Raw genomic sequence first — 26,928 nt, 5'->3', positions numbered from 1 at the left:
TAAGGCTTGATTCCATACTGCATTTGTGTGATGCTCTGCTTTTTATAGCTCCTGCTTAAATAAGCTTGAAAATAAATCCATGGATCGATGGCCTGAGATGTATCATTACTGAGAATGCAACCCTGGGATTAACTTAGCCAGCTATTCTTCCATGCAGTGAACACAACTTGTCCTGGGGATCTCAGACATATGCACAGCCTGGTGTGGCCCTTCCTATGGCCTCTTCCCTACCTGATGTGCTGCAGCACCGTTCATCACTGTGCTCTGCATAGAAAGGCCCAGGGCACATCCCTGCTGCCCAAGGGAGAAGAAGAAATGTTCGCCAGGGCAGGAGAAGTGGCGGACACTCCATTGCAGAAGGAAGAAAAATTGAAAGTAATAGTTTCAGACAGTGTTTTATAACTAATGTTAAAGAGAACACCAATGGGGATGGGGATGTGACTCAGTGGTAGGGCATTTGCTGCCCTCATACTTAGATGCTGAGTTCTATCCCCAGTATGAATGATAATAATAAAACCAACAGCAACTATGGTTGAGTGGCTGCTATGTTCAGGCTCATTTCACATGTTATTTTTGATCTTTCTGTCACCTCTGCAATTATATCACCTCTACAGCACTGCATGTAGCTGGTGTGTGGCTGAGATTGTATTTAACCCCAAAGCCACTCCCTTTCCCGCATTGCAAGGATGTTATATGGCACTGTCATGCACTTTTGTTTTCTTGCAAGTAGCATTTCATGGAGTAGTTCAGTTGCTTATTCTTTGTGTGTCTCTGGAAAAGTCATTTACTCTCTCTTGGTGTTTGATTTACTCATTGTAAAATGAGGATAATAATATTACCTAGTACATGGAGTTGTGGTAAAGATTGATGAGTAAATAAGTGTGAAGCACTTCTGAGAGTGCTTGGAATGCATTAAACACTATAGAAGACAACCGTTATAGCCACTGTATTGTTGAAACTGAACAGCAGAAAGAGCTTGTCTGACAATACTTGTGAAAAGAGAAATATATCTGAGTTATCAGCTTCCCAAGAGTGGCCATAATCTCTCAGTTACATGTTCCCATGAAGAGAAGAGTGCCAAGAATTTGGGACCACACCCAAGTTTAAACAGGTAGTTAATTAGATGAAGCTGCAAACAAATTTCAAAATGTAACTCTCATCTTCCAGGAACTTGGCAAGTGTGCGCTAAGGTTTATTAAATATTCTATAAACTTGTCTGTTTTTGCCTTTGCTTCTGGCAGGATCTACCATACAGGGCACATCATTTTATTTATTTATTTATTTATTTATTTATTTATTTATTTATTTTTCTGAACAAAGAGGGGAAAACAGCATGGTAAAATGGTGAGAGGTAGTGAAATCAAAGTTGCATGATTGCATAGTGACCCAATAGTGAAGGAAAAAGAAAGAAATGCATTAGTCCACTATCACTTATTTATAACATAAGTTTTGAGAAACTTTCCACAATTTGTGTTGAGAGATAAAAATCTACCCTCAGACTTTTCCATGCTCACTGTCATCTTTGCTTTCTGAAGTCTGGCTCTTTGTTTACTCAAAAGGCAGCTGGCTTGATCAGCTTTCCTGATGTTTTCTTTTGAAAATAATAGAAAAAAAAAGTCGTTTTCCCAAGGAGATAAAAAGATGTATCACTTACCCACACCTCTGCCTTTTTCCTCTCTAATGATTAAATGGTAGTGCTTGTAATCAAGGATGTCTGTCTTGTAATATTATAGGCAGTCACCCTGCCCTCTGCCTTCTCCCCTTCCTCAGGCCCTGGACTCAGAAACTGAACCTTGATGGCCTCATTTTCAGCTACAGATGAGCTCCCTGGTTACCTTTTTAGTACCTGCAGTTCAATCTTATCCTGCAGCAGCTACGACATTCTGGAAACCACACTTGTCCCTACACAGGTGCCCTGCAATATTTCTTTTCATTCCATAAGGAGACCACATGAAGACATATCTCTGAGGTCTCTAAATCTAGCCCTCACAATACGGTCATGATTCTGTTCTTCTATCCTGGCAGGTCTATAATCCTGCAGGTATGGGTAAAAACAAAACAAAACAAAACAAAACAAAACAAAACAACAACACATGGATTGTAAGAATACAAGGGATGTAATTTTCATTGTAATTTTTCTATCACCGGCACCAAACACCAACACCTGAAACTTACAGAAGAGGTTTATCTGGCTCATGGTTTCAGGAGATTCAGTCCATAATGGACTAGCTCAAGGTAGGAATGTCATTAAGGAAGGCAAGGAGGAGCACACCTGTTCACTTCACAGCAGATGGGAAGCAGAGCTGGGAATAGCGCAAGAGTGAAAGGGGTCTAGAGTACCCAGGGTCATGTCCACAGACCCACTTGAATGTGGGCTTTACTAACTCCCTGGGAAGCTCTCAAGAAAATCAAATTGACAATGAAGCTGAAGTGTCACAACACTGTTAATGGATGATCACAAACTGCAATCCAGGCTTTCTACAATGATGTGCTGGTCTTCCCTTTGTGTCACATGACATAAACTCCAGGTTAATTCTCCCCAATTTGTTTTGATACATATGACACGTTTTGGTTGAAGTATCTCACTTTTATCTCCAAAAAAACTATGGTATTTTTCTCTCTCTCCACAGTTTCCCTGTGGGTAGACATAGGTGAAAATTTATATTTTTAAATTTATTCTTAACTGATACATAAGTTTTACAAATTAATGGAGTGCCGTGTTTCAATACACAAGTGCATAATATAATGTTTAAATGATTTTAAACATATTTATCTTTTTAAACATCATTTCTTTATGGTGAAAACTTTATAAATGATTTCTTCTAGCTTTTTCAAATAGACAATACATTGTTATAGATACGTTTTTTTTTTGGTACCAAGGATCGAACTCAGGTCCTGGTGCTTGCGAGGCAGGCACATTGCCACTGAGCTAAATCTCCGGCCCTGTTATAGATATATTTAAGACATTTTGACTGGATATATTTTCAGGGACTAGCTAATTCTTGAGATTCTCATCTTCCTACCAAAACATCAATCTTTGTAATCTCTTCTTTACATGATTTATAATTTATAATTGCAGGAAATATCATGGAATTTTAGGGATGATAAATAAATAATAGTATAAGATATATATTAAGTACTTTTTGAAATTCTTTTTATTGAATACATTTCAAAAGGTGGAGTATAAAAACCAGTAAATGTTTAGATATATTGAGAAACTGTGACTGTGAATTAATTTTCATGAGCGAACAATAGTGAAGCCAAATGTTTTGGAGATATATTCTCTTATCTTTACATATATGCATAATGATATGGCAGTGTAGTTAATACTTAATGTACCTATTTAAATAGAATAATTAAAAAGCAAAACCTTTTCCTGCAAATGATGAGTCATTCATTTTAGAATGCATGGGAATAACTGCAAAGATGTTGTCTATATTCAGACTCCCGTTCCCTAGCCAAAGCCTACTAAACTATCTGTATTGGTGGTGAGGCCCTGGCATCTGCATTATCAACAACTACTACAACAGATTGTGCCTCATTAAGTCTACATTTTGATGAAATTTTGTTTAAGGATTTGTCTAATGGCAGATGTTTTCAAAGAAAACCAAATTCGTATTCAATCACACTTGCAAAAATTAAAAACCATTAGAGATTTTTTTTTAAAGAGGCTAAAAATGCTATCCAAATCCCTGTTTGAGGCCTCACCAGAAAAAGACTCCATTAAAAGAGGAAGATAAAAATGAGGAGCTAGGGCTCAAATGAAGACCCAATCAACTTGGGCCTGGCGTGCTCACTCTGAGTGCTCCCTGTGTTGGAGACAGTGGGTCTGAGCCTGGAACAGTGCTGTCTTTAGGAACTGAGAGGCCAGTTTCCCATGCTGGAGCCTCACCCTTGAACCTATCCATTCTCTGTACTGGCCAGCAAACACCTGCCTCCATAATTCTCATCTCCTTGTGCTGCTCTACAGGGAATTTGTTTGTGGAGAGCTGAGAGAGGAAACAGATAGAACTCTGTTGTGATCATCCTGTGATCATACCTCCATCCCATGCTTCCCAGATGCATTTCATGCAATTTACATATGCAATTTTAAATTTTCTAGTAGCCATATTTTAAGGAAGGAAAAGTGAATAGATGAAACGAATTTCACATTGATTGTATACATGATGTATCATCATTCCAATGTGCAATTAACATAAAGCTATTAATAAAATATTTTACACTATTTTTAGTAACAAATTATCAATGTCCAGTGGGTACTCCACACTTACAACACAACACTGTTTGGGCTACTCACATTTCAAGTGCGGAATAGCCATAAGTGATTATTAGTTATTGTACACAGCAAATTTTGGTATGTGTGGAATTTGTTTTTGATAATGTTTTCAGAAACACTGAATAATGCTGGTGTCAAATGTAAATTTGGTCTTGAAAACTATGCCTTTTTAATCATTAATATAGAAATATTTCACTATATTAGTGGTGGTTCCCAAAAGTGCTTCCATTTTATATACATGAACTTTACCAAAATATGAAGTGAAGGCAAAAGAAGAAGGGAAGAAGGAAAGAAGGACAAGAAGAAAGGAAGAAAGGAAGGGAGGAAAGAAGAAAAGGAGGGAGGGAGGAAATAAGGGAGGAAGTGTGGGTGGACCAGCCAGCAATTCAGATTATTTTTAATGTCAGAGGGTCTTTCTCACTGCAAGTGATAGCTACATATATCAATATGCCCCTATCAGGACCAGAAATGCTCTTAAAAAATCTTTTATTTCTTATTTATTCAAAACCATCAGAATCCCATGGGAATTGATAGAAAAAATACACAGCAGAGTCAGAACAGAGTAGCAAGCGTGCTGTTGCCAAGAGAGAATTCTGAGATGGTAAAGAAAAGGCTGTTTCTAGGGATCAGATTGCCAGAGAGTTTATCAGCCTTTCCATGGGTAGTGACAAGGGGCAATTTATTTTGATGCTTCTGGGCTCAAGGGAATGGCAGGGTGTGACAAGAACAGTTTGCCTCAGGCACACAGGCACATACCATAGTTTGCTTTTGGATTCTAAATCAAAATAATAATTTTTATTTCTGAAAAAAAAGGGGGCACAAAAACTTGAAAACATTGACGGGTACAAATAGCTCTCTCAACTGGAGACTCTGTTGGACTCATTTTAAGAAGATGCTGAGAAGTTACTTCTAATTTGCCCTTGGCTACTGTTGTCCTACAAAGGTGGCCTGCCTGGGGGAATCTGTGCTGGAAGAAATACCTTTTATTTTCTCTTTATATTGGAGGACAGAAGGGATAGGTAATACAGTGAGTAAACACTGTACTGTACTTAGCCACTCCAGGAGTGCTTCAGCTGCTCCTTGTTGTTGCATTGCATCCTAGAGAGAAGCGATTTCCAAGAAACCAGATTCTAAACCATTTGCTGCCTTACAAATTAGAGCCATCACACTAATTGGACTAATTAGAAGTCCATTAGAGCCTAAGGTAGTTCCACTTGGGTCCATTGCTTCCTATTAAAAGATTATCAGCAGAACCCTCAGCAGAACTGATGCCACAGTGCTCTGTACTTCATTTGAAAAGTTTTGTGGGCAAAGATATCTCACCTCTTCCAGGAAGACTTCCCTTACCATTCCTGTCCCATTCAACTTGCCTGTTCTATGACTCATTGGTGCCGATTCTGTTTATGGACAGTTACTTCCTGATGGTCACTGACTAATCTGGTTTATTGCTCTAAATCTGCAGCATAAAAGACCAATGTATATTCCTCCAGTAAATGTGAAATATAATCGATCTTTAAGCACAGTTATGTGGCAGGTATAGTTGATAGCAGGCACCAAAATGGAACAATAAATAGGACAAAAGTGATATCTTCTCTTAAGTGGTTTACAGTTTAGGGGAGGCAAGTTTTACACACAACATGAAAAAATATTTATTGCAATGGTAAAATATTCTACATAAAAAGCCAGAGAGAGGTTTATAAATGAAGATTTCAGTGTCTGGATGGACACAGCAAACCAACATACAAAATGGAAATACTCTGTTCCCAGTGAACCCAGTGGAAAATTTTAAATAAGATAAAATATTCAACTATTAAATTAGAAATAATTAAATACTCCTAGCATACGTCTGTCCTACATTTCTTGAGACATTATGAATTTATTTGCACAATCCCTTTGACAAGCAAGTGACAATGTATTAAAAAAAAATGATAAACTTAAAGTCCAGGACACGTTCTTTCTAGTTATGCTCCAAAGAGCAACCCTAAGTATGGAGGAGAAAATAAAGTTATAAAACTATTCACCAATTTTATAATATTTGGAAATTAGACATTCTCTAAAAGCCCAAATGTTTGAGTAATTGGGTAAAATAGGTTTAAGAGCATAAGGCACTACTAGATTCAAACAGTTTTAGTTCAAATCCCACCTCTATTTTTTTTAAAAAATGTTTTCTTGTCTATAAAGTGGAGGAAAATATACATATATATTCTCTCTATATATAGATATAGATATATATAGAATTGTTACTGGATGGGGTCCAAGGAGGTCCTCCACAGAGGAGATCGGAACCCCAAGTTACCTTCCCTCCAACATTGTGTTCTTGTCACAGTAAAAGAATTTCAGCATGTGTCAGCAAAGCTAGATTTATTAGGCAGAATGAGACAGTAAGGAAAAACAGGAAAAGGACTAGAGCTTGAGCAACTAGAGGGCCACACTGATGTAGAGACTCAGGCCAGGCCATTTGCACAAACCACTAGGCCATATTTTATTGATTAGCTGATCATTTTGTCAGTTATGGTTTTACAAGATGGCTCTGGAGATGTCTAGATTGCTTGAGGTGGAATTCTGTCTCCCCGATATCTTTGTTGTCTCTTGGAGAAGTCTCAAGTCTTGTGAGGCTCTGCCAGAATCTGAGGTCACCACAGGTTTAGGGCAATGGAGACTTATGGGTACAATTGAATACTCTGTAAATCTCCTTATATCCTCAGTCTGGGTGACATCAGTTATATAGATTGAGGATTAATTAGCTTTGTTTAGCCAACTTTTAGCCAGACACTTCCTAAATGACCAGTATGCTTATATACAGAGCTGAGAAGAGATTTGACCCAAAGATTCACAAAATTAAGGTCAAATTTGTTCTGCTTTTAGCATCTATAGGCCCAAGTGAAGAGTCACTGTTTAGCAAAACCTGCATTTAAGTCCCTGACTGCCTCAGAAGAAAATACAAATCACAAATTATGCTTTTAATGGGTAACAGTCTAAGGGTCCAGAAGATTGTTTGTCCTCTGTCCTGTTGATAGTGTCTGACTGAGTCAAGATGAACTAAGTGCTCATGAAAAAGTGAGATATTTAGAAACTCCATTTATAAAAGAATGTCCCCCACCTACTTTGCTAGAATCTATTCTTTTTTAAAAAAATTATTTATTTATTTTTGGTACCGGGGATCAAACTCAGGACCTTGCTCTTGCAAGGCAGGTGCCAGAACTACTGAGCTACATCCCTGGCCCTAGAATCTGTTCTTTAAGGGAAAGGTTCACATAGTTAAGTTTATTTTCACCCCAGAATATCTCAAGCAGAGAAGTTAGTAACTGATATTTCTACAATCTCCCAGCACTTGGTAGTGGGTATTCATTCCTGTCTTGGTTTGTTTCATGCAAGAAGACATTGCTCACATTCATTTTGGCTTAATCTACATACTACCCTTAGACACAAATAGAAAACCCTATGCCTGACAAACCTCTCCCTTACTCTTTTCACAAAATGCAAGTCATGCACTGACACTAGGTGAGATTAGCTGAAATGTGAAAATGTTTTCTCCTCTTTATCCTCTAGAGATAGGTGTCATAGAAGAGAACGTCATATTGCATAGGGTCTGATTCTTTCATGCCTCCGTTGCTGCATTTCCTTACCCAATGTTCACATTCATGAATGCACATGATGGTAACTTGGGTAGATTTTTATATTAATGTCTTCAACCTTCCAATCTCACCTAGCCAGATTATTATTTCATTTGTCTGGGATACAGTCTGCATGTCAGGTTGTGTGTGTGTGTGTGTGTGTGTGTGTGTGTGTGTGTGTTTTAAAAATTTCCAAGTGTTTCTGAATACAAACTTATGTCAGAGTTATCTTGCCTCCAAGACTCCTGAGAAAAGGAAGGACCCAAGTTTTCCTCATTAGTAAATATAGAAAATACTGGATGGCTTCTTTTCCCCTTTTGGTCCTTTCTAGGAGAGTAAAAGATAGACAGTAATTAGCTTTTTTTCTGTATTTCTGCTCACTGAAGAATCAGGGCTCAGAAGATTCACAAGAGTTTTCCCCTTTTTGAAGTATCGTGCATCATTTTTCTATTCCCTGCTCAATGAGATAAATTCTGCAACCCACAACACACTTTTCTCCATTCTTGTCAGATGCTTTACCCTGCAACATTTCCTTTTGTTCTTCTGTATTCATAGGCATTTCAGCATTAGCTCATCATCTTTCGGAAGGAAGTGAAATGTTTTGAATTCTAATTTCTTCCAAGATATGGGATGCTGTCATTAAGTGATGCAAACCATTTTCCAGAAGTTATAACAATCTATCCATGTGGTTTTCGCTTATGTGAGATAAAAGATAGTTGATATCTCTTAATATTTAAGGTACACATATTTGGAAATATAGCACACTTTAAACAGGTGAGTTAATACTGTAGTGGCTCTAGATTATACTATGAAGCTGCGTGTCAAATAGATTTAAAGTCTTGGGGGCTGCAATACAATAAAATCATCTCTATCATCTTAGAGTCAAAAATTTTCCTCTCACTGAGAAAAGTCATTTGGTCAATAACTATTTAGTGAGTGTCTCAACGTAGTATGTCCTGTTTCAGATACCTGTGAATACAGATGGAGACAAGAGAGCAAAAGCACCTACTTAATGAATCTTACATTTTAGCATTTATTTTTTTAATTCCCAGAAGCAGGGTTACATAAAAATTGTTGACTATGAGCAAGTGTAAAGATAGTTTCCAGAAGGTGATTATCTGTATCCTATAGAAAATATAATAAAATACCATAGAATGTAGGTTTTTAAGAATCAGGTGTTCATTGTACAATTCTTTCAAATTTTTTGAATTTTTTTTATAAAAATCAATTTTCAGGAAATGAAAAAATTATACCCATTTAAATAAACATTAATATTTAAGCTAAACAAGATTTAAATAAAAATTTCAGCCCAGGAAAAACATATCTCACTAATACAGCAAGGGCTTTAATCTCAAAATATATAATGCGACTATGAAGCACTGCAAAAACAACTTCTTGTTTTAAAAATAGTACATGAAGGGGCTGGGGATTTAGCTCAGTGGTTCTCCTGCCTGCCTCATAAGCACAAGGTCCCAAGTTTGATCCCTAGTACCAAAAAAAAAAAATAGTACATGAAGAATTCACAGGCAAATGAAATCCACAATAAATAAATGGAAAAAGCAGCAAATTTAATAGTAATGAAAAACAAGCAAATTAAAATATGAAAATTGTTGTTAAAGTTTATTAAACATTCATTCAAAATCATATTTCTCTGTTGTTGCATACAATGGTATTCCTTCCTGGGTAGAAGGAAAATGTTGGATTTATGTTAGCAATATTTCTCTCAAGCAATTGAAAGATATCTGTCAACAGTTTTTTGAAAAACTTTCTTCCTTGGGCTGGGGATTTAGCTTAGTGGTTTCGCCGCCTGCTGCGCAAGTGCAAGGACCCGAGTTCGATCCCCGGTACCAAAAAAAACCAAAACGACTTTCTTCTTCCTTTTGATCTAGTAACTCACTTCTATAAATGACTTCTGAGAAAATAATTACGGATACAATCAAAGACTTACCCATAAAGACATCTTAAAAATCCTCATAATAGCAGAACAGAAAGTAACAAAATATCCAATAATAGAAGTACATTTAAACATCTAACTGTTACAAAAAGAAATAGTAAGCAATTATTAGCCATTATTTTTGAAAGGGTGTTTTAATAAATGTGGAAATGCATAAGATGCAGAAACATAATAAAATCATACCAATTTGTAAAAGAAAATAAATATCTATTTCTAAGAAAATATGTAAGTCTGTTTTTAAAAATAAAATTAGTAATTTTCATTGGTGGTTTCTAATTTAGCCATTATAATGTTTTACTCTGTGAACATTCACTGTGGTAACTTTTTAAATTTTATTTTCAACAAAATTTATACATAATAACCTTATAGAAGATTATAAAATACTGTATTCAGCCCTTTTACTTATTACCACTGCAGTTATTGTAGTGCATGAGCATTAGAAAACGTGACTGTTCCATATTTGTACAGCTGAAGGTAGAGTTGAAAAGTTCTCTATTGTTGCTGTAATACAGTCTAGAAGGCATAGATCTGAACATTCAATCCACGTAAGAGTTCAGGTGGTCTTATGGAGAAAAATATCTTCTTACCATTGTAGACAGGAACCACAACTTAGAAAAGAGCTCTTATGGGCAACCCAAACATTTCCACAGTTTTTCTCAACTTTACTGGAATTTGAGATAAGTAGATGACACATGGTGGCTCACACTGCTCTCCCCTCTATACATCCACACTCACATATTCTGCACATATAGTCCTCATAGATATATGTAGTGTTTATACTATGTATATATTTACATTCACTTGGAAGTTTACCTTACACGGTGGCTCACACTGCTCTCTCTCTCTCTTTATCTCTCTTTACATATATCTATAGATCTATATCTATAGATCTATAGGTATAGATCTATAGATATAGATATCATGTGCATATGTTACACATGCAGGGTTACCTGTGAGGCTGTTAATTTAATAAAAGGAAATCATTCAGTAAATGAATGCATTATTCTTGGGTTTTCAATCCTCAAACTATGAGTATTTAAATCATTAAAAGTGATTATAATTAATGCATACCATTGAGACAGTATATTACTAATAGTTGAAAGAAGTTTCAACTTCTTGACTAACAAATTGAATTTTCTGAGGAGCACAGGCTGGTAGTGGTGGAAAGGGCTTACTGCTCTAGAGATTTTCCTTTAGAACATCTGACAGAGCTTAGCAATGTAAACTCTTTACATTATTGAGATGCTGAGGGAAACATCTCTAAGGAATTGATTTCAAACTTTAGGGTACATGTCTATCTTCTGATAGTTTAAAAATAAAGATGTTGGTCTAGCAAGTCCAAGATGTGGTCAAGAAATGCGTTTACTGTACCTGTTTTTCAGGTAACTCTGATGGATTTGGCTCATGGACGTTTAAGAACCCTGTTTTATTTTAATTTTTACAAACCATTTTCTGTAGATGGCATGGAATAAATAGATACACTTAACATGCCTTCTTAATATCCAAAGGAATGTATGCGGGTGACAAATGAATAACAATAACATCTATAAAATGAAAACAAAGATTAGAGATGGAATTCACAAGGGGAACATGAATAGCTGGAGACATCTGCACACAGGACATGGCCCTTAATCTGGTTAATGAAGAATGTGTACTATTAACATGGTTAACAAGGAGATCAAAGATTTTTGGGTTAAGGGGAGCAAGGAGAAGGACAAAAGTAGAAAAGAGCAAAGCATTAGAATAAGTGGGATGTACAATTATATTTGGAGAGGAAGCATGGTCCCTCCTGACAAAATGAGCTCTGAGTTTCTCAGCCTGAAACTTTGAATGGATGAGCAATAAGAGTAATGCACTGTACCCTCCTGTGATGTATTGCAGCATGTACATTGACCATTCAAAAGCATGAAGACCTTTTATATTAAAATTGACATAGACTAGATAGACTGGTTGTTGAGCATTTGTATCTCCCTCCAAATTTTATCAGTGTCAATTGATGGATTTCATCTTTGCTTGCCTTCCTAAATTGCTCCCCTCAACATCATGAACTTAAACATCTATGAAGGAAAGGAGAAGCTGCAGTTTGAAAATTTGGGGAGGTATGGATTAAAATGTAGATCTGGAGACCTCATTCCAGACCTACAGAATTTTCAGGGAATTTAAATTTTAAGATACCATCCACAAACATATGTATTCTAATGTTTCCCATTAGGCTGTATATTACAATCTAAATTTCATTACAGACTGCACATGTACATAGACCGAATGTATTCAGAAATCTGCAGGAAACATTATAAATCAGCCTTTTGGGCTACAGCCATAAGAAACTTCTGAATTCAAGGATCTTCCCAGATCATTTTAGTACTTCTCTGTTATATATTACTACAGGATATTTTGATCCAAGAGAAGTTCTGTAGGCCTATATGCTCATTTTTCTTTCTCTCAACTTATGTACTAAACATTTTTTAAGACCATAACTCTGAAAGATTTACCACCCTGGACCAAAAGAAATTTTGTCCTACTTGTAAGGAATAATAAGATTTTATCCCCATCTGTGCAGAGACTAAAAAGCTGATTATCTTTATGATATTCACGCTGTGTAACGGCCTTGCTCATTTAATCAATACAGATAATTAGTCATGATTATATTAATTAATCCTTCAAAGAGACATCAACTTTAATATATACAACTGTAGATTTTTAAAAATTCATATTGATCTTAGCTGAATGAGTCAAATAAGTATATGGGATAAAGAGAAACCTTTGAAAGCAAAAGCTATTCTGTATACTAAAGAATTACATCTTATTTAGTTACCCAAATCCTGGTGTGTGTGTGTGTGTGTGTGTGTGTGTGTGTGTGTGTGGCTTTAGATAAATAAATACAGGTAAAAGACCTGTCTGGACATTAATCATTATCCACTAACTCAATGAGATATTTTGCTGAATAATTAATGAAACTACAGGAGACTTTATTAGAAAAGTGTTTTACACAAATTAAATAAATCTACATGATGAAAGCATCATAAATACTGCTTGAGCACTAAAGGAAGTGAATATTCCAATGAGAGGGTAGGAAGATTTGCTCGGGCAAATTCTTACCTTTATAATTTCAATCTGTAGACAGTTATCATCAGGACTTACATCTCTAATTCAGTGTCCTAGGAAATTACAGTGTAAATATCTGCCACAGTGGGCCAGAGGGAAGACAGGAGGTCTTCAAAACATCCCATTTGGTAAGATAAATGCATTCGGTTTGGAATTGGAGTGCTCAAGCATCCATACCAACACACATGTATGCTTCTTGTTGAATCATAATTGGGTAGGTGGCAGTGGATGAACATGGAGGAAAATTTGTTCAGAAAATAATGTTTATGAATTTGAAATTTCTGGGAAAAAATGTGAAGTGTCCACTGAAATATGTCTCTTACAGCTTTAGGATAAAGTATCGTTTGCTCAGCAGTAAAGATGACATATGTGAAAATATTGGGACCTGAAATGCCTAAAAAAGCTCTTTTGACTTGTGAAGATAACATTTGTTGTCTGAACCTGTACTAAACAACTTGAAATAATTAAGTCCCATCTCCACGTAAGACCTTCTACATAAGCATACTGAACTATGCAGGGTTTGTGGGGCTTTTGGCAATGTAAACACAACTGTTTGCAATGGTTGTTTTTGAACCACTACTTTTGTGTTTATTTACCCAGGAGAGATGTCGTGGCTCATTGAGAACCAAATGGTTTATGTAGGCGGCCATGTTTTCATGGTCAAAACAGCTCATACAGAGATACAAGTGTTCATTCCAAGATGCTCTCACCCTAGGAGAAAGATAAACCACAGGAATGTAGTTTAGCTTGGCACATATTGAAGAACTATAATATGTAAGAAATATTATGAAAAACATAGACCCTCAGTTTCAGTGACCTGGTAAAATTGTGTTTTGAGTAGCCTAATTACAGGGGAATGTTCTGTCCAGCAAAATAGTAACTGATTCTTACAGCCAAACCATGACATTATTGAGATAGCTCCAAATGTCTCTATTCTTCAAGGCAGGCTGATGAATATAACCAGACATAAGATTACTCCAGATCCCACATACTTATGGAGTTCATGGACTTTGATGGCCAGAGGAAGCCTTTAGCTTCTCATTGGTGGCAACAATAGAAATTGAGAACATTTTCATGTGGCTCCTAATATAACAACATGTCCAGGCAATACTTACTTAATCTTGCTGAGACCCTTTGATAGCTTGGAAGGATGAATGCTGAGAGAAAGTAAAGATAACAAGCCAGGGTCTAGGTTGTAGATAGTTAGAATCTCTAGGTGAATGTTGTGGTTGATTCAAAGCAACAGTTAGCAGGGAAGAAACATGTCTTCCACATGGCACCAAAATATGTGGGATGTCTTAATGTATCTTCAGAATACACTGGACACAGATAAACAATGCACTTGCCAACATGGCCTTGTATAAATTAATAGAGATGTTGGAATTAGATTTTCTGGTGCTACTTGTAGATATTGCTCTTGTTATTTATTTAAGAAATATTAATTAACTACCTACACAAAACACTTAGCAACTTTACTGCTAACATTCAGCTGAAATTAGCTCCTGGAAAGAAGACTGAAGTCAACAGGAATGCTTTTTAGGGTGAGTGTGAAAAGGCTAGCTATTTCCTGAACCTTCAGCTGTTTCACTGGCACATAATCTCTCTCCTCATCCATGAGATGAGTACTAAATTGTTTTAAAACTTTCTCCTATACAATGATTGAGAAAACTCCCTGTGTAATTAAGAATACAAAATGTGAAGAGTGCTGCTCTTAGACTTGTAGAGATTTCTTTCTCCCAGCCCAGTGGCTGTGAGGAAGATGCCAGAAGTTTTAGGTAGAGGTATCTTCTGCATTCTCTCTTACCTTTTTTACTAGCAACTTATATCCCTTATTTCTTCTTGATCACATCTTTTCTCAGAAGGTTTTAGTGATACCCACCAATTCTTCACTCTTCCAGACTAAAATACTTCAGTTTTTCTTCCTTCTTAAATTTTATCACTTTACTACACTTTATTCTGTCCTCAACTTATTGTTGACAGGGTAGTCCAATTCTTTAAAATGTCTTTGAAGTATCATGCTTTCACATTTAAGTAGTGTCTTTCAGTTCAAGGTCAGGTAGTCATTTTCAATATGCCTGTCACTGTCATCACCCTGAGCTAAAGTCCCTTTGTCCCAATTTGCTTCTCTTTCTTTTTGTTTGGAACCAAGTCCAACTCGGGACCTTTCAAGGCAGGTGGCGAAAACACCAAGGTAAATCCCTGGGCCTCCAATTTTCTCCTCTAAGGCATCAGAAAAGGTAAATTAAGGAAATTTTGTGCTAAGAGCACAAGGTTATATAGAGGAAGCTATTTTTCCAGCAGATAAACCAAGTTTTATGTACTTGATTCCATCAAAATTTGTTACTGTCCTTTTTTAAAGAATATATCTCAGTAATGCATCAGCAATCACCAGTTAGTCATTGCCCTCACGGGTGGCCTCTTCACTGAGCCTAGAATACACCACATTCTTTCCAGTAGAGCCTTAACACACACCGAGACTCCCACTCAAGGACTGCCTCCTTCAGCCAGGTCTCCCTTTACTGTCCTAGCCACCTAATGTCTCTCCCCAGTATGCTTTATCCCAGCACCCTTTTACTATCTCCACAGCACTCACATACATTTGTTATTAAACATTTTTAATTTGTTGTGCATTTTCCCATGCATTTCTCCCCTGAATTTTAGATTTATCACGCAATGTGCAGAGCATGGTAGCTGCCTGTAAAATTTGTTCAGTAAACAAATGAACAAATGGCCTAATTCCTGGGCATGTATTACTTTGTCACTAATCTCTTTAGTCCTCTCTAGCATTTAGCTTTGGGAAAATAGAATTAAACTGTGAGAAATTAAAAATGGAAATTATTTACTCTTACATCTTTGTGAGTTAGACTAAAATAATAGTAAGAATGATGTCATTTATTGTTTACTGTATGCAAGGACCTTCTCATAGCTTATTTTAACAAATCCTCATTAAGAGCAGCAACAAACAGAAGAAGAATGCAGACATGAATGTAACATAGTGCCACATTCATTGCTTCCTATGAAGGCTCAAGGATAGAGTTTCTGAGCTCTACATTTATGATCACTTTTTTAGAAAGACACCTTTCCCCATCATATAAATATCAGGCCCTACAAAACTGAATTTTTCATTTTGAGTCTCTATTGTGCAGGTGGAGAAACCAAAATACAATTTGAGGAGAAAAGTTCTAGGGACAGAAAGAGCAAGGTTCTGAACCCTGACCACACAATTTTAAAACTTATGTTTTTAACCATTATATTGCATAATAGGGAGTAAGTAGACACAGATTAATAAAATGCATGAATACTTAAGACTTGACTACATTTTTTCCCAGTTAAAACTACCCCTTGAAAAAGAAAAAAAAAAGCTTAGGTCTGCAACAGTGAATTTTAAATATTACGAATCAAGAGTATTTGCCTAATATTGGTTTCTGTTTCCTGGGTGCTTTGCTTCAAACATTGCCTTGAATTGCTACCATCTGCCTTTCATCTAACAGCAAATCAACTTCTGGGTGATTTCTCTAAGCTACTGAAAAGGGTGGATGTCTTTGCTTACTACTGCCTTATTCAGCTTCTTCAGGTCCCTATAAATCAAGGGCCAATATCATAAGAAAGTATTTTGTTGTGTAGCAGCCTTTGTGAGTTCACCTTTGGATTGCAAGGTAGGGTAAAGCAAATAATAATTATGGAAAAAAAAAACCCTTTTTATCAGTAAAATACAGAAAGTATTTGTGTCCATCTACCTAATTGGTTGTTTTTATATGAATCTCACAATAGATATAGAAGTATTATATGAATGCAGGAATCATTATATTATTAGCAAATAGTTGGAGTCTTTTTAGAAATATCCACATAGATAAATATTAGCTGCAAAAATAAGTATTAGCGGTAGTAAATGACCTCAACTAGTTAGACCAAATAGTTTCAAAAAGTTTTTAATGAGCACATTTAAAGAAAGTACATTTCAGAACAGTTAGTTAGACTAATAAGGATAATTACATTTATCTTATAAAAATTGATGTCCCTTAATCAAAGATGATAACCACAAAAAACTGTCTTAGAAGTGTGGTGTTGACCACAAAGAGTTAAAAATCTGTGTATAGTGTGTGTGCTTACTGTCCATCCTCACTTCTATAAAAGGGACCCAAGGGCTCTTTCATTAATTTATCCATTCATCCATCCATCCATCCATCCATCCATCCATCCATCCAATAAATGTATTTTAGGAGCCAGTGTTATGTTCCACACATTCTGGTATGTTCCAGGAACATAGTGATAAGCAAAATGAACCACATTTCTCCCATCACAAAATTTATAGTCTAAGAGGAAAAAAAGACATCAACCAGCTGGTCACATTAATGAATTCATTAGTTTAAATGAAATTAAATTCTTTGAAAGAGAAGAATGTGGTTCTGTAATAATTGATAGCAAAGTATGTAACTTAAGGTTCACGAATGGTTTCCCTAAGGAACTGCATGATCCTAATGAACTGAAATCCTAATGAACAGGACTTGCCAGGGGAAGAAGGAGGGAAACAGTGAGACAATGTGGATCATTGCTGCCACAGGATGGCAGCATGCTTGATGTGATAAGATCCAGTGGAGTGTAGTTTTAGGGTAAGAATTGAGAGGGAGGCAGGGACAGACATGAAGTGATATCTAGGCTCCTTCAAGGATTCCAGTGTTTATCACATGAATAGTGGGAACCCACTGAATGTTTCAGAGTGTAGTGGTAGAGTGGCTGATTAACCATTTGATTTGTGATTTAAAATATGTCTCTAGTTTAGTATACACAATTACTTGTGTGGGACCAGAGTGGATAGATGGAGAACAGTAAATACTATTGGAAGGAAAAGATGATGATAGCTTAGGCTAAGCTTGGATAGACGAAAGTTGCCAGATTCAATGGTTGCTCATGATATGGTGCTGAAAGAGGTGCTGAAGAATGAAGGAAGAAAGATTGTGGTTTTCTCCCAAGTCTCAAATTCATAAGTCTTCTGAAGTATTTTACTTATACTGTTCTACAAAATGTGAACACTTCTTTATGAACCTGATTTCTTCATTCAACTATTTTAGTGATTTAATAAAGTTTGCAGTGCTCTTCCTATACTAGTAGTATAGCCAGCTGAATAAATATGGTCTTAGCTCTGAGGGGTCTCACAATTCTATTGTGTTATCATGTTCAAAATAGTCATATCTAAATTCCAGGAAGGTGATCAGAATTTTGTTTTGGGTGAACAAAACCCGCTATTATGTCTAGTGGTGGAATGCATTGTTTTCAGAGCAAGCCCAATATCACTTACATTTTTTTCAGAAGAGCTAAAAATGTCCTGATTTTGTAGAAAACTCAGTTATCATTATCGTCTTGAGGAAAGTGCTCAATTTTAGTGCTTTATTTCATAGAAAAGCATGGCTGGCTATAAGAAATGATTATAGAGATATAATGTGCCCCTATCCAATTCCAGGCTCGAACAGTACATGATACCTACATAGCAATAAAACGTCTTTCTCCGTATTCCTGATAAAGAAGTTATTCTTATTTTGGTCAAAAATTTCAGGGGCTCTTGCATAGTTTTGATTGTTTCTGGAAGCATACATAACCACATTTATTAGGGTTTTTCATATCTGATATTCCTTGCTAGTAATTTGTGCCCACAACAAAAGATACATAATTGGACAATTTTTGCTAGGCAATTTCTTGTGAAGATTTTTCCAATCCCAATACCTAATGTGAAGTTAGTACGTACAAACTGAACACAGGGTACCAATAACAATAGACCAAGTTAACAAAGAGTAGAGTGCATTTCATCTTTCCTTCAGAATTACAAATGTCTTTGGTAAGAAAAAAAGGTTTTATTTACAAACCTGAGTATGTTTGGTGATCTTGGAAGACAGCTGTGTGTCACAAAAACACAGATGGGATATGCTGAGATAAATGTCAAAAGACATTACTTGGTAGTTGTTTAAACAAATGCTCATGTTTTTATTTGGCAGAACTAACTTTCCTATTGTAAATGAAAGATGGTAGGAGTCCAGATATTTGTAAAATTCAACCCACCAAATTCTCAACATTAGTTATAATGCAGCTCAGGAGAAAAGATTTCAGAAAAAGACTCAAAATTAGACCTCTATCCTGGAGGAGAAATGATCCAAATTAAAATTTTTCAATTAATATTTAAATAAAATAGTAAAAATAAACATCATTTGTCTGGCTCCAAAATAAAATATTTCTCAGAAATGACTAAAATTATAAAAATTTCTGACTAAGAAGATTTATGTCTGTGTTCATTAAAAGATTTTTTTTTTAAATGAAGAGCTGGGTGTGTTAGTGCACACCTGTAATTCCAACACTCCAGTGGCTGAGGCAGGAAGATCACCACAAGTTTGATGCTAGCCTGGGCCACATAGTGAGTTCAAGGCCAGCCTAAACTACATAGTAAGACTGTCTCAAATACTTTTTTAAAATTTTTTTAAATGTTCCTGTTTCATGGTGGGAGTTAATTGCACTACCACAAATTCTCATCTTAAAAATATCCTTCAATTACTACTTATGCATCATAATACTTTAATATCCAATATGATTCATGGTAGTTGGCTTTTACTGATATTATTATCAGAAGTGGTTATAATAAAATCTATTTAGATTGAACCCATTTTGTAACAAATGCTTCCATAAGTCACTGAATGATTAGTAATTGTATTTTATTGGGAGATCTATACAACATTGAATATTTTCAATTAAATTAGAATTTTCCAAAATGCCATTTTGATGACATTGTGGTTTTCCACTTCATCTATTTTATATATTTGTAGTCCCTTCTTTTAAAAAAAGTTCTACCTGGTCTTTTGTATCAGTTAAAATTTGGAGGTATAAGGTAGAACAAGCTGATCTCTAAATATTCACTCCTGTTGATGGAATATATGTTCATTTTCCTGCATAGTGTGATTTAGTATAATTAAGAAAACATCAACACATATATGGGATGTGCAACTAGCTACAAAATTTGAACAAAGTTGCATCGCCAAAAATAAATGACTTAATAATGAAAATGTTTCATGCTTCCTGGTAGTAAATGGTTAATAATGAAACATGTTTCATCAATATACTTCTAGTTGGTAAAACTAAAATAATTTCACAAATAGAAAATAAATCCTTAATTTAAATGAGTAACAAAGGAGCTAAGTATGAGGTAGCAAATGCTGTATTGAATCCACTTTTCCTTTAGTTAAAAAATACCCAGGAAGGGAATAGTGATTTTCCATTTTTTATGAGGTTAGAATTTGCTTCTGAATATTTTACAATATTCTCTTTTCTAGAATACCTTCTACTTGTATGCAAATTAAAATTAATGTTAATAATCAACTATTAGCCTTGGTTCTGATAAGAATATTATGCAATTATCTTTGCCTTGGAGCAATTTATAAAACCATGAAGTAGATTTTTCTTGTCAGCAGAATAAAAATGGTTATTTAATGTTTTGTTGTCAATGTTAGGAGAAAAAAATAATAATTGTATATCCTCAATATCCTGGAAAATATAAGCAAAGTGAAATAAAATAGTGATACCAATTTTCCATTGAATAGAATTCTGAGTATATACATATATACATAGGCATAAGTACACATATGTATATATTTAGTATGTGTGCTGCCAAAGTGAGCACTCATATGTATATATTTAAATTGGAAATGAGTTATTGATAAAATATCCCAAACAATATATTTCTATAATGTTAACCATTCTTTTTAATTTTATCTTTTCATTTTTCTACATGAGACACAAAATGAGATGGCTAGTGTGTTTAGTTTTATACTGCTTTTTTATTTTGTTTTTTACATAGTAAATCCTGCATATTTATGGCTATACAATGTTGTTTCTATGAAACATCTTTGCAATTTAAAGAACTAAATGTTCCATTTTTATTTGAGATTCCTATGTGTGTGTCTGTATGCATGTGGAACATATACTAAAACAAAAATTATGTGTCTTTTTCCATTGAAACAAATATTTCATTTTTGATGACTGGATATGGTTTTATTAGCATTTTTTTAAAATACTGAAGTAGGTAGGAGAGAGAAACTGTCACATATAGCTCATTGAACTTATAATCCTTATCTTTAATCTGAATTTTCTAATATTTCATGAACCTACACCTGCAATTGTAGCTGCCTGGATGTGACTGCTCTGATCACTTTATTGGATAAGCATCTTTGGACCACTGTCTTTCCAAATATTCAATCTAATTCTGCTTATCCTCTCTTCTTTCACTTTATCCATTACTTCTTTCCCATTAGTTCCTGTCACAGATGCATGGTACTGAACAAATCATTTTTTAACATCTGCAATGGCTTTTTCCAAATTAATCTATTCCCTTTTTAAGGCCTGCGAAGACATTTATAATACCTTCAGTCCTATAGAAGTAGAAAGATGTTATATTTCCCTTCACCCATCATAAGGGTCCTGGCCAACATTCTTATACCAGTAGGACAAGTTAACAAGAGAAAAGCAAGAATACTTTATCACATCTTTCCTGACACAAGTGCCTTCAGAAATACAGTTCCAGTGACTCAGGGAGAATTATTGGTTTGAAGAAGAGTGGGCAACTATAGAAATGTGACTGGATAAAAGGGTCTGATCTGATAATAATAGCCTAGGTAGAAAGAAACCAAGCAAGGCCTGTGTAGATTCTTTCAGGTTCTTTGTGTAGGGACTTGTCATTCTTCTTTGGTATGGAGCAGGACCCTTTGGTAATGAAGGTCTTGAAGGGAAGGTAAAGATGTAGCATGAGTGTCCTGTATAGACTTAATGGCTTGCTTTGCAGGAAAGGAGTTCGAGTTTTGTTTCGTTTTGTTTTTTAATTTACCTTGGAAAAGAGAAATGTTGGTTTCTGTGTCTTACTTTGGCAGATAAAGAGAGGGAACAGACAGGAAGATGGGAGAAAGTCAAAAAGACTGCTTTTGAAGGCTTTCCAAACTCCAGTTCACAGTCCTCAGCATGCCTTGTACTATCCTGCAGGGTATCATGGACTGAGTCTTTGAGTCTCTCACTACAGTTTCTTATACACATTGCAAACAAGCAAACAAAAACCATAGCAAAACACCTGAAACCTTCAGCTGAAAGAGTCTGAGTTAAAAGAAGTGCAAGAAGAAAAGATAAAGCAAAGTAAACAGGAAACTAAAGTCAAATCTCAGCACTAACATTTTAAAATGAAGAACTATTTTTTTAATCAAAAAATCTTAGGATCTGTCTAGTGGGAACCTATGTTAGTATTTTTAATATAAATTAAAATTATCAACACTAGGATGGTTATGATAGCTGGTTAGTTTTTAAAATTTTTCTCTATTGGTTATGAGAATAAATCTCACTTAGGAGGAAAGAAATTGGGGATGTGTTCTGAAAACAAATAAAGAAAAAGTTCTTTTTCTCAAGCTCTCCCATTTTGAGTTTTTGATCCCTTCATTCTACATGAAAACTATTCCCAAGTCTCTGGGGACTAGCACCTTACCAGGCACAAAGGAAATATCTACCTGGACCTTGTAGTTGTACCCTCCAAAGTCATTTTGCAAGTCCCAAGAGAGCAGCTCACTTTTCAGCATTTGCATGAAATATGATTTAACTCTTTAGGCTCCTATTTTCTATGTGGCTTTCAGAAGTCCTGAACTATAAGGATCTTTACAGTTCACCTGCAACCAATGTGTATTTTTAACAAAATCTGAACTCAGAACTCAAGACAATCATTTGTATTGATTTACCAGAAAGTTGCTACATTTAGGATATTCTTCCACAAATAATGCTGTCAGGAAAAGATTGAAATGTATATAGAGAAGAGTGTGAGCTGGAGGTGGAGCCGGGGGAGCTGCTCTCATAGCGCCCCCTGGCCCCAAGGCCCAGCTGCTCGAGGGGGAGGAGTTACCGCCCCTCTTCAGCACCAGAACGTACCATGATGGCTGTGACCTAAAACCCTCAGGAAGGCCTGGGGTCATGGCCCAGAAGCATCCGGGAGAAAGAGGGTTGTGTGGAGCTCACCACAGTGGTGGTGCTTCCCTCAGGACTTTAGCACCCACCGCGAATCCTGAAATATTTGCATTCTCAGGACTCAGGGACTCAACAGGGACTGCTCCTAATGGTACCCGCTGCTTCTCAGAACACTCTGGTCCTAAGTACACACAGACCCCAAATCCCACCTACTGGTCGGATCCAAGCCATGGCTCCCCAAGGGGTCCAGGACCACCTAGGGAAGGACAGGACCCCGATCAGAGTGAGGTATCTTCAGAAGAGTCAGGAGTGGACCAGGAACTCTCAAAGAGTGAGGCTGGGTACCATGAGGATGGGAACCCTTCTTTCTATTCCATCTGCTTGTAACTGCCAGGGAACCCCTGGAATCCCACAAGGGCCTTACTCTGAGGGAGATGGCTCTTCTAGAATTTTTGCCACCACTGTACTTCTCCGACCTTGGGGGAAGATGAAGAATTGGAAGAGGAATATGTCAATGAGGAACCTCTTAAATTTCCAAGTGAATTTTCACGGGTGTCCACCGGAAAAAAACCCACCATCCCAGAGACAGCAACAATGCTTTCTGAACAAGGAGGATAATCGGGAGAGCGGATGCCGAGATCCCAGGGCCCCTGGCCGACATCGGCTGGGCCGGAAACGAAGTCAGACATATAAGCGCAGAGGCCTGGGGTTGTGGGGAGCAGAAGAACTATGTCAGCTTGGACAGGCAGGCTTCTGGTGGCTGATTGAACTACTACTGTTGGTGGGAGAGTATGTGGAAACTTGTGTCTCATCTATGCATGCAGCCAGCTGAAAGCCAGTGATTTGGAACTTTGTCGAGTTTGGGTGGGAGCCTGGGCAGGATGGCTGGGGGCTGGGCCCAGGTAGTGTTCCAATTTCTAAACCAGGGGTTTTACTATGGGGCAGGGCTGTTCACCCGTTTTGTTAGGCTAATGGGTGCTTTGCTGCTCCTGGGTCTGGCCCTCCTTTTGGGCTGTCTCCAGTTGGGCTGGCAGTTTCTGGTGGGCCTGGGTGACCAGTTAGACTGGAGGGCTAAGGCCATCAGGCTGTTTTCATGGCTGGATTCCCCCCACCTTGCAGCGTTGCTTCACTCTGCTGAGAGATAGTAGGCCATGGCAGCAGCTGGTAAGAATAGTTCAGCAGGGTTGGCTGGAGTTGCCCTGGTTCAAGCAGAGGACTAATAGCCAAGGGAATGCACCTGTAGCTAGTGGGCAGTACTGCCAGCCTGAAGAGGAAATGGCTTGACTCTTGACCATGGCTGGGGCTCCTGAGGATGAGCTAAACCCTTTCCATATGCCTGGGATTGAAGCCACAGCATCAGATACTGACCTAAAGAAGGCCTATAGGCAGCCGGCAGTGATGGTTCATCCTGATAAAAATCATCATCCCCAGGCTGAGGAGGCCTTCAAGATTTTAAGGGCAGCATGGAACATTGTCAGCAACCCTGAAAGGTGGAAAGAATATGAGATGAAACAAATGGCAGAGAATGAGCTGAGCCGGTCAGTGAATGAGTTTCTGTCCAAGCTCCAAGATGGCCTCAAGGAAGCAATGAATACCATGATGTGTAGTTGATGCCAAGGAAAGCATAGGAGGTTTGAAATGGACCGGGAATCTAAGAGTGCCAGATACTGTGCTGAGTGTAATAGGCTGCATCCTGCTGAGGAAGGAGACTTTGGGGCAGAGGCAAGCATGTTGGGGCTCAAGATCATTTGCTTTGCACTGATGGATGGAAAGGTCTATGACATCACAGAGTGGGCTGGATATCAGCGTGTGGTAATCTCTCCAGATACCCACAGAGTTCCCTATCACATCTCATTTGGCTCTTCGATCCCAGGCACCAGTGGTCAGCAGAGAGGCCCCTCAGATACCCCTCCTGCTGACCTTCAGGGTTTCTTGAGCCGAATCTTTCAAGTACCCCCAGGCCAGATGTCCAAGGGGAACTTCTTTGCAGCTCCTCAACCTGGCTGTGGGGCCACTGCAGCCTCCAAGCCCAACAGCACAGTACCCAAGGGAGAAGCCAAACCGAAGAGGCGGAAGAAAGTGAGGCGGCCCTTCCAACCTTGACTCGCCTTTTCTGCTCTCCTCAAGTGAATGTCAGGGAGTCAGAAGGGCTATGTACAGCACAGAATGGAGTTTGATTTGTTTATTTTTAAAAGGGAAGATTTTAAGCTTAAATTGTTCACTAATACTTTAGGAAGCCCCTAAACCACTGTCCCTCTTCCCCAGCACCCAGGAACTGAATCTTGTCTTCTGACAATACCAAAGAAATAGGGATGGCTAGAGCAAAGAACCTAGGGCCTGGACCTGGGCTGGACAATATATGCCTTTGAAGGGTGGGGAGTGAGTATTTCTCTGGGGTTGGTATGCCTTTGTCTTGTCATTTGCCTGTAGAGCAGATGGTCCCTCACTCTTTTAAACTATGAGTTTATCTTATTTCTTGGTTCACTTTGTGGGGGGAGTCTCCATTACCCTGATAAACTCGCTAAAAGACAGAAGAAAAAGAAAGAAATGTATATAAAGAAGGTACTACTGAGCAACTGCCTTAGAACAACAAATTCACTTATAGTTGCTAAGAAAATTTCCTATACTTCCCGATATTAATAAAATTCTATTACTACCCATAATTTGTTCTTGTTATTTTGTAATTTGTTTCATATTTTCTTTTATAAGAAATATACAAATTCATGTTAACCTTATAGGCAAGCCCATTTTGCAAGCCAGGACTTGGGATCCACTCTCTGGAGGAATTACATACTGCGTTCATCAGTTATAATGAACATGTGTGCACTTTGGGTTGGAGAAGATGGGGGCTAAGCTGCTGACGTGGGCAAGCCACACAGTCAGTGAATAAAGCCTTAATTAAACAAGTGTTGTGCTTCTTAATTGTAGTAAACTAAAATCTACAGCATCCCTTAGGAACTTTTAAAATACCCAACAGAGCCTTAGCACCTCATTTAGCAAACATTGACTTAGGCCAGTGAATTGGATGGATAATGTTTGGATTCAATTACTTTGAAATAAGGAAACAAATAGAAGTCAAGTTAATTATCATATTGTCTTAGTTGAGATGCCTTTTTAATTTAGAGAAAGGGGCTGGAATAACCTATGATCAACTCTCTTTGCTAGCCTTTAGATACCAGGGCTTTCACATAGTAAACAGGAATTTTGTTGCTGGAATCATCTCTGTCTTCAGAAACAATGGTCTCATCATTCGTGGCACCAGCACCATCTTTCTCAAAGTAGACTCCCTGGAGTAAAACCACTTCTATGGCTTTCATAAAATCCTGTCTAGTACTAGCAGAATGAGGGAGGTGCTTAGGACAAGAAGCAGCTGGATGTGAATTGAACTGCATTATTACTGGTGCAATGCAAAATGCTTGGTTGTGATTTTGAACCTGCCAAATTCAAATTCGTTTTTATTCTTCCTAGTTATATATTGAGAAGGTTACTGGACATCTCTGGACCTCACATTCATCTTTTTATTTTCCCCCAAATTTTATTAATCAGATCTCAAAAATTTTGCTAACAAGATTCACACAATGGTAAATGGTTCTGCAACATAGTATTCAATAAGTCTTTTTTTTTTAGATCAGCAGTGTAAGCAGTAACTAGAAAATAGTTTAAACCCTAGCATAACTTGCTAGTCAAAACATATGCATAGATACACATTCAACTGTGTGTTCAGAGATTTGATGAGGGAAAGCAGGAAGAATGTTAATTATTTGCACAGTTAAGAACCTGGGGATCATGTGCTACTGGAGGCAAATTGGAGGTAGTGTTACCAACAATCTTCTTGATAAATAGGATGAGGGTCTGAAATCAATAAAGTGGGATTCAATAAAAACAAATGTAAACTGTATCAACAATTATTCCATGGAGAGGGAGATGTAAGCTATAATGAATGATAAACTGAATATAAGTCAACAATAGGATAGTGCTGTACAAAATCTCAGCTACTGCTTTGGGGAATA

At 37.1% G+C, this 26,928-nt stretch overlaps 1 protein-coding gene and 1 pseudogene across 2 annotated transcripts in view; both read left to right on the top strand.

The window, feature by feature from the left end:
• Window positions 1–26,928, top strand: part of Lsamp (limbic system associated membrane protein) — a 2,156,433-nt gene that overhangs the window by 474,692 nt on the left and 1,654,813 nt on the right. The window lies entirely within an intron of this gene.
• LOC147830465 (dnaJ homolog subfamily C member 14 pseudogene) overlaps window positions 1–26,928 on the top strand; it is a 190,292-nt pseudogene that overhangs the window by 112,642 nt on the left and 50,722 nt on the right. The window contains exon 2 of the transcript XR_015452873.1: window positions 1–26,928. This exon is cut by the window's left edge and continues 109,174 nt beyond it; it is cut by the window's right edge and continues 50,722 nt beyond it. The product of XR_015452873.1 is annotated as a dnaJ homolog subfamily C member 14 pseudogene (transcript).

The sequence above is a fragment of the Heterocephalus glaber genome, unplaced genomic scaffold, assembly GCF_053883595.1.
Source record: "Heterocephalus glaber isolate CG9 unplaced genomic scaffold, H.glaber_assembly_v1.0 deba00000122, whole genome shotgun sequence".
In the NCBI taxonomy this organism is placed as follows: domain Eukaryota; kingdom Metazoa; phylum Chordata; class Mammalia; order Rodentia; family Bathyergidae; genus Heterocephalus; species Heterocephalus glaber.
The sequence above is the reverse complement of the archived record's forward strand: the minus strand, read 5'-3'. Positions and strand labels throughout refer to the sequence as shown.